Genomic DNA, 8,774 nt, shown 5'->3' with positions numbered 1-8,774 from the left:
CTCATAATTTTATACACCTCAATAAGGTCTCCCCTCAGCCTCCTCTGTTCCAAGGAAAACAGACCCAGCCTATCCAGTCTTTCCTCATAGCTAAGATTCTCTACTCCCAGCAACATCCTTGTAAATCTCCTCTGTACCCTCTCTAGTGCAATCACATCTTTCCTGTAATGTGGTGACCAGAACTGCACGCAGTACTCTAGCTGAGGCCCAACTAGTGTTTTATACAGTTGAAGCATAACCTCCCTGCTCTTGTATTCTATGGCACGGCTAATAAAGGCGAGCATTCAGTATGCCTTTTTAACCACCTTATCTACCTGGCCTGCTACCTTCAGGGATCTGTGGACATGCACTCCAAGGTCCCTTTGTTCCTCTACACTAGTCATGGAGGGATAGATAGGAACGTCTTAAAGGAGGAGAGAGAGGCGGAGAGGTTTAGGGAGGGAATTCCAGAGCTCGGGGCCCAGGCAGCCCATAGAGTTATACAGCACAGAAAGGGGCCCTTCGGCCCATCGTGTCCGCACCGGCCAACAAGCCCTGTCTATTCTAATCCCATTTTCCAGCACTTGATCCGTAGCCTTGTATGCTATGGCGTTTCAAGTGCTCATCTAAATGCTTCTTGAATGTTGCGAGGGTTCCTGCCTCTACCACCCTTTCAGGCAGTGAGTTCCAGATTCCAACCACCCTCTGGGTGAAAGTTTTTCTTCAAATCCCCTCTAACCCTCCTGCCCCTTACCTTGAAACTATGCCCCTGGTTATTGACCCCTCTATTAAGGGGAAAAGTTCCTTTCTATCTACCCTATCTATGCCCCTCATAATTTTGTACACCTCAATCAGGTCCCCCCTCAGCCTTCTCTGCTCCAAGGAAAACAAACCCAGCCTGTCCAGTCTCTCTTCATAGCTGAAGCGCTCCAGCCCAGGTAACATCCTGGTGAATCTCCTCTGCACCCTCTCCAATGCAATCACATCCTTCCTATAGTGAGGTGACCAGAACTGCACACAGTACTCCAGCTGTGGCCTAACTAGCGTTTTGTACAGCTCCATCTGGTGCATGAAACACAGAAGGGTAGTATGCAGGTACAGCAGGTGATCAGGAAGGCCAATGGAATCTTGGCTTTTATTGCAAGGGGGATAGAGTATAAAACCAGGGAAGTCTTGCTTCAGTTATACAGGGTACTGGTGAGGCCACACCTGGAATACTGCGTACAGTTTTGGTTTCCATATTTAAGAAAAGATATACTTGCTCTCGAGGCAGTTCAGAGAAGGTTCACTCGGTTGATTCCGGAGATGAGGGGGTTGACTTATGAGGAAAGGTTGAGTAGGTTGGGACTCTACTCATTGGAATTCAGAAGAATGAGAGGCGATCTTATCGAAACATATAAGATTGTGAGGGGGCTTGATCGGGTGGATACGGTGAGGATGTTTCCACTGATGGGTGAGATTAGAACTAGGGGGCATAATCTAAGAATAAGGGGCTGCCCTTTCAAAACTGAGATGAGGAGAAACTTCTTCACTCAGAGGGTAGTAAATCTATGGAATTTGCTACCTCAGAGAGCTGTGGAAGCTGCGACATTAAATAAATTTAAAACGGAGATAGACAGTTTCCTAGCAGATAAGGGAATTAGGGGTTACGGGGAGAGGGCAGGGAAGTGGACGTGAGTCTAGATTGGGATCAGCCATGATCCTATTGAATGGCGGAGCAGGCCCGAGGGGCCGTATGGCCTACTCCTGCTCCTACTTCTTATGTTCTTATGTTCTTATTTATCCCATATGCCTTTTTAACCACCTTATCTACCTGTCCTGCTGCCTTCAGGGATCTATGTACATGCACACCAAGGTCCCTCTGATCCTCTGTCCTTCCTAGGGTCCTACCATTCATTGTGTATTCCCTTGCCTTGCTAGTCCTCCCAAAATGCATCACCTCACACTTTTCAGGGTTAAATTCTATTTGCCACTGTTCTGCCCATCTAACCAACCCATCTATATCGTCCTGTAGCCTGAGGCTTCCCTCCTCGCTATTTACCACTCCACCAACTGTCGTGTCATCTGTGAACATACTGATCATACCTCCTACATTCATATCTAAATCATTAATGTGCACTACAAACAGCAAAGGACCCAGCACCGATCCCTGCGGTACACCACTGGACACAGGCTTCCAGTCACAAAAACAACCTTTGACCATCACTCTCTGCCTCCTGCCACTAAGCCAATTTTGGGTCCAATGTGCCAAATTGCCCTGAATCCCATGGGCTCTTACCTTCTTGACCAGTCTCCCATGTGGGACTTTGTCAAAAGCCTTACTGAAGTCCATGTAGACTACATCAACTGCACTCCCCTCATCCACACCCCTAGCCACCCCCTCGAAAAATTCAATCAAATTGGTCAGACATGATCTTCCCTTCACAAAGCCATGCTGACTATCCCTGATTAATCCTTGCCTCTCCAAGTGGAGACCAATTCTGTCCCTCAGAATTTTTTCCTATAAATTTCCCTACCACTGATGTTAGGCTCACTGGCCTGTAATTCCCTGGTTTATCCCTATTACCGTTCTTGAATAATGGCACTATGTTAGCTGTCTTCAGGCACCTCCCCTGTGGCCGAAGAGATTCTGAAAATTTGTGTCAGAGCCCCTGCAAACTCCTCCCTTGCCTCACACAGCAGCCTGGGATACATCCTGGCGATTTATCCACTTTTAAGCCCGCTAAAACTGCGAGTGTCTCCTCCCTCTCAATACTAATTCGTTCAAGTATATCACAACCCCCTGCCTGATTTCTATGCCGATATCGGCCTTCTCCATAGTGAACACAGATTAAAATATTCATTTAAAATCTCACCTACATCTTCCGGCTCTACACGCAGATTGCCACTTTGGTCCCTAATGGGCCCTACTATTTCCCTGGTTATCCTCTTGCCCTTAATCCACTTAAAAAACACCTTGGGATTTTCCTTTATTTTGCCCGCCAGTGTTTTTTCATGCCCCCTCTTCGCACTCCTAATTTCTTTTTTAAGTACCCCCCTGCACTTTCTATACTCCTCTAGGGCTTCCACTGCTGTTAGTCCTTTGTATCTGCCAAAAGCCTCCCTTTTTTTCCTAAACCATTCTTGTATGTCCCTCGACATCCAGGGTTCCCTGGGCTTGTTGGTCCCACCCTTGACCTTTACGGGAACATGTTGGCGTTGTACTTGCTCTATTTCCTTTCTGAAAGACTCCCACTGCTCTGGATTTTCCTACAGGTAGCTGATCCCAGTCCACTTTGACCAGATCCTACTTTATCATATTAAAATCGGCCTTCCCCCAATTTAGAACTTTTATTTCAAGTCCATCTTTGTCCTTTTCCATGACTACCTTTAATCTCACCGAATTATGGTCACTGTCACCAAAATGCTCCCCTAACACTTCTACCACTTGCCCGGCTACATTCCCTAGAATTAGGTCCAGTACCACCCCCTCTCTTGTAGGACTTTCTACATGCTGGCTCAGAAAGCTCTCCTGGATGCACTTTAAGAATTCTGCACCCTCTAAGCCTTTCACACTCTGACTATCCCAGTTAATATTGGGGAAGTTGAAATCCCCTACTATTATTACCCTATTATTTCTACACTTCTGAGATTTGCCTACATATCTGTTCCACTATCTCCCCCTGACTGTTTGGGGACCTATAGTACACTCCCAGCAAAGTGCTCGCCCCCTTTTTGTTTTTAAGTTCTACCCATATGGCCTCATTAGAGGAACCTGCTAAGATATCATCCCTCCTTACAGCAGTAATTGACTCCTTGATTAATATTGCAACACCCCCTCCTCTTTTACACCCCCCTCTGTCTCGCCTGAAGATTCTATACCCTGGAATACTGAGCTGCCAGTCCTGACCCTCCTTCAACCATGTCGCTGTGATAGTAACAATATCATACTCCCAGGTGTTCATCAACACCTTGAATTCATCTGCTTTACTCGCAAGACTCCTTGCATTAAAATAAATGCCATCCAGCCTTGCCATACTCCCTTGTGCCGTTACATATTTGCTCTGCCTTCCAGGCTGACTTGTTTTTTCCTCTATATTTGGCAGTGCATCACCCCCTACTATAGCTCCACTCTGTAACCGCCCCCCCCCCCACCAAGTTAGTTTAAATCCCCTCCAACAGCACTAGCAAACCTCCCCGCAAGGATGTTGGTCCCGTTCCGGTTCAGGTGCAACCCATCCGACTTGTACAGGTCCCACCTTCCCCAGAAGCAGACCCAGTGATCCAGGAAACTAAAGCCCTCCCTCCTGCACCAACTCTTTAGCCACGCATTCATCTGCTCTATCCTCCTATTCCTATACTCACTAGCACATGGCACCGGGAGTAATCCAGAGATTACAACCTTTGAGGTCCTGCTTTTTAATCTGCTACCCAGCTCCCTAAATTCTTGTTGCAGGACCTCATCCCGCTTTCTATCTATGTCCTTGGTACCAATGTGAACCACGACCTCTGACTGTTCGCCCTCCCCCTTCAGAATGCCCTGCAGCCATTCAGTGACACCCCTGACCCTGGCACCAGGGAGGCAACATACCATCCTGGAGTCATGTCTTCAGCCACAGAAATGTCTATCTGTTCCCCTTACGATAGAATCCCCCATCACTATTGCTCTCCCACTCTTTTTCCTCCCCTCCTGTGCAGCTGAGCCACTCGTAGTGCCACGGACTGGGCTCTTGCTGCATTCCCAAGAAAGCATCTCCCCCAGCAGTATCCAAAACGGAAAATCTGTTGGAGAGGGAGATGGACCCAGGGGACTCCTGCACTACCTTCCTAGTTCTTTTACTCTGTCTGGCGGTCACCGATTTCCTGTCTGCCTGTGCACTCTTTACCTGCGGTGTGACCACCTCATTAAACATGCTACCCACAAAGATCTCAACCTCGCGGATGCTCCACAGTGACTCCAGCCGCAGCTCCAGCTCCAAAATGCGGATTTCGAGCAAATGCAGCTGGAGACACTGCCTGCACACGTGTTCGTCCTGGACATTGAAAGTGTCCCTGGCTTCCCACATAGCAGAGGAGGAGCACTCCATGCAGCCGAGCTGCCCTGCCATGTCCTACCCTTAATTTACTCCCTTTACTTCCTTTAAATTAAAGAATATTAAATACACTAGGGACCTTACTTCCCTTTAAACACTACTTACTCTAAACTAGAGACCTTACTTTTACTTTACCGACTGGACCATAGAAATACTCACCAGGTCCTACTTACCAATCAGCTCCTTCCCTGGTTGTGACGTCACTTTAGCGGTTTCACAGTTGTTGTTGTTTGACTGCTCCCACTCTCGGACTCTTTCCTTGGTGTAAAGTAAGAATCAATTCCGACAGGGTGAAAAGTTAGGAAAAACAAAGGTGAAGCAAGGGAGCTCCTCCTTCCACTCCTCACCTAACTCCCTGACTCGCCCAACTCACAACTTTCCATTTAAACCGCACTCAGTGCAAAATCTCACTGCAAAGCCTGTTTTTATAGGTCCTGAAACAAAGGAGCTTGCTGCAGGAGAACCAGTTTAATCTAATTTCCCTAATTAACTGCCTTCAGCTGCTCTGAATTGTAGGCCTTGTATATCCCTTTATAACCCTGCTTAAAGCTGGGAAATTTAGATTTTTAAATAGTAAACAGTAACAGTAAATGTGAAAGAAACAAAAGTCTACAGAGGGCGATAACAACAGAAAACGCTGGAAAAACTCAGCAGGCCAGGGCAGCATCTGTGGAGAGAGAAACAGAGTTAACGTTTCAGGTCAAAACCCTTCTTCAGAACTGAGAAAAAAGCAGGAAATGAAACAGATTAAAAGGCCAGTTAGGGGGCTGGGAAATGGGGGAGGGGGTGAAAGAACAAAAGGGAAGGTCTGTGAGAGGTGAAGAGACATTAAGAGATATTCAAGGCAAGACGAGATGGTAATAGGACAGGTAAAGAGACAAAGGATGGCCCTAGATGCAGTGTGAACAAGGTTGAAGAGACGAACGGAGCTCCCGTCGAAGAGAAGAGCAGAACTTCTTCAAGGTAGGCATTCCTAGAAGAGAGGTGGCAGTGGACCAAACACTAAAGTCTACAGAGAGCTGGCATGGACTTGATGGGCCGAATGGCCTCCTTCTCTGCCGTTATGACTCTATGGGCTGGATTTTCATTGGGCCGTGGAGGCGGGATTGGAGGCGTGTGGGGGGTTTATAACACTGAAATCGGGGGTCCCGACCCCATCCCGCCCCCAACCCACCTCCATGCCAGTTTCAAAGGAGGCGGGTACCCACCCCGCACTGGGACCCGCCTCCCTGAGGCGGGAGGGGGATTAGTGCCAATTAACTGCCTGTTAACAGGCAGTTTTTAGCCTAATCCCTATTTTCATTGCTGAAATATGGGATTCCCGACGGCTCCAAATCACGGCAAGTTAGCGAGGCGGACCGTCGGGATGAAGGGCTTGGAGGGTTCGAGATGTCCGGTGTTCAGGTGAGTGATGGGTGCATGAGTGCAGAGGTAAGTGTGTTTGGTGTGTGTAAAGTGTTTAAATAAGTTCTACTAACCTTTACTTACCTTTACAGCCTTCCTTCCTTCAGGTCTATAACAAGCAATAATTCCCTTAAAAACAGCTATGGTGGACTATAATTCCACCCCTATCAACAAATTACCCAGTCGCATAAACCCCTTCACCTGGCTGAACCAAACGAAGCTCCCCCCCTCGGAATAGCCCAAAAACTTCATTTCTGAGAGACCTTAAGCCCCCTACACCTCACCCAGCTTGCCTAGGATATCTGGTTACCGGCTTGGCTCACTCGAGACTGTGCTTACCCCGGTTTCGATTGCTCTGCTCGTCGGCTTCTCTGGTACTTGTCTTGTTGGAGCAGGAGCGGGCGGGAGAGAATGGTGGAAAAGAATCTATCTTTATAGATAGTCTGCCTGTCTTTTCCCACCAATCTTAAAAATCCATTTGCTTCTGAGCCCTCAGGTGCTAAATCTGTGATGAGTCATCCTCAGACCCATGCATATTGGGTTAATGGCCCGAAGTCTGGGACATCTTTCGGTGTTTGCTGGGTGTAGCTAGTGGGTTCATTGTTCTGCTTCTCTTCTGAGATGGAGGTGAGAAGTGTTTTGCATATTAGAGTGGTTTTTCTGATCAAGTTCAATGGCCCCCTTCCTTTTTCCAGGACTGCCGGGCGAACCCATGCATACTGGATGAGTTCTTTTGTCACAGCCAATTGTCATGTGTTCTCTGGAGTTTTTTTTAACAAAACCAGTCTTTCACTTATCTGCACAGGGCGATCCCATAACAGGGAATATACCCTCAGGAAAATCCCATGAAGCCCACAAAAAATATTCTTGACTGAAACCATTCTTCAGAGACATTGCGATCTCTTCACCTGTTGCAGGCCCAACAAGGTCAATCAAGTCTAAATCGCGTGGGTTGGCTAAAACCCGATGGAGGCGGGACTACAACCCCAAAAGTTGTAGTCCCGCCTCCTACCCACCTCCTCAATGAAAATCCAGCCCTATGACTCTCTGGTTCTCTGGGAATTGGTCCTCAGTTTCTCTTACTGTTTCTCTAGGAATTTGGGAGTGATCAAATAGGAGAATGAAAAATGTTTTATTTAAATTTGGAGAGACAGGCGGTGACAGTCCCTGGGTTACATTCTGGGACCAGTGGGGTACACACGCAGGCTGTACACAGACTCGTGTCCTGTATCTCTAATACTTTCATTATATCTCTACCGCTCTCTCTATGTGCTTCTCTGTATATTGATCTCTCTGTATAGTTCTGTATCTCTCTGTACCTTTCCTTTATTACTTTATATTTTGTATTTCTTGAAATCCCTACACCTCTCTCTTTGAAACTCTCAGTATCTCTGTTCTCAATTTCTCTCAGGCCTATTATTTGAGAGAGACATTTTAAAGTTAAACAGAACCTGCTCCAAAGACACAAGAGTATCAGAACTAGAATGTGAGCCAACACCTTCTGCCTCATCTGGTCTGGGAACCTTGGGTTTTGTATATTCCACCATCTCCTGTGTTTGAAGTCTCTGGCATTGGCCAGACATTGTTTAACCATTTCATTGTCTTGGGCTGTTTACTATGATCACCTTAAACATGTTTCTGATCTACACAGGATGCAACAGAGTGCTGCCCTGGGCAAAAACTGCACCTCCATTCAACAATGCCATTTCCTGCCACTGCAAAGATATCATACTGTTCCACAATGCAGGAATGTCACAAACAGCCTTTGATCCCATATCCTAGATCAACTTTAAACACTCAAATCTTTCACGTAAAGAAACTAGATTTACCAGACAGATTCCGAGCCACAAACTGAATCATTTAAGACGTTAAAAATGTCACCGAAATGTGATTTATTGTTGTTATTTTAAACAGTCAGACTGAAATATTTCAGTGTACTTTTCAATCAAGAATTGAGTTAGATACAGAGTAAATTCTCTAAATTGTCCCCATCAAACACTCCCAGGGCAGGTACAGCATGGGTTAAATACAGAGTAAAGCTCCCTCTACTCTGTCGCATCAAACACTCCCAGGGCAGGTACAGCACGGGTTAGATACAGAGTAAAGCTCCCTCTACACTGTCCCATCAAACACTCCCAGGGCAGGTACAGCATGGGTTAGATACAGAGTAAAGCTCTCTCTACACTGTCCCATCAAACACTCCCAGGGCAGGTAAAGCACAGGTTAGATACAGAGTAAAGCTCCCTCTACACTGTCCCCATCAAACACTCCCAGGGCAGGTAAAGCACAGGTTAGATACAGAGTAAAGCTCCCTCTACA

The sequence above is a fragment of the Somniosus microcephalus genome, unplaced genomic scaffold (genome assembly GCF_052327205.1).
Source record: "Somniosus microcephalus isolate GS21.2 unplaced genomic scaffold, FLI_Smic_1.0 unresolved_chr1, whole genome shotgun sequence".
Classification (NCBI taxonomy): Eukaryota; Metazoa; Chordata; class Chondrichthyes; order Squaliformes; family Somniosidae; genus Somniosus; species Somniosus microcephalus.
This window is presented reverse-complemented; position numbering follows the sequence as displayed.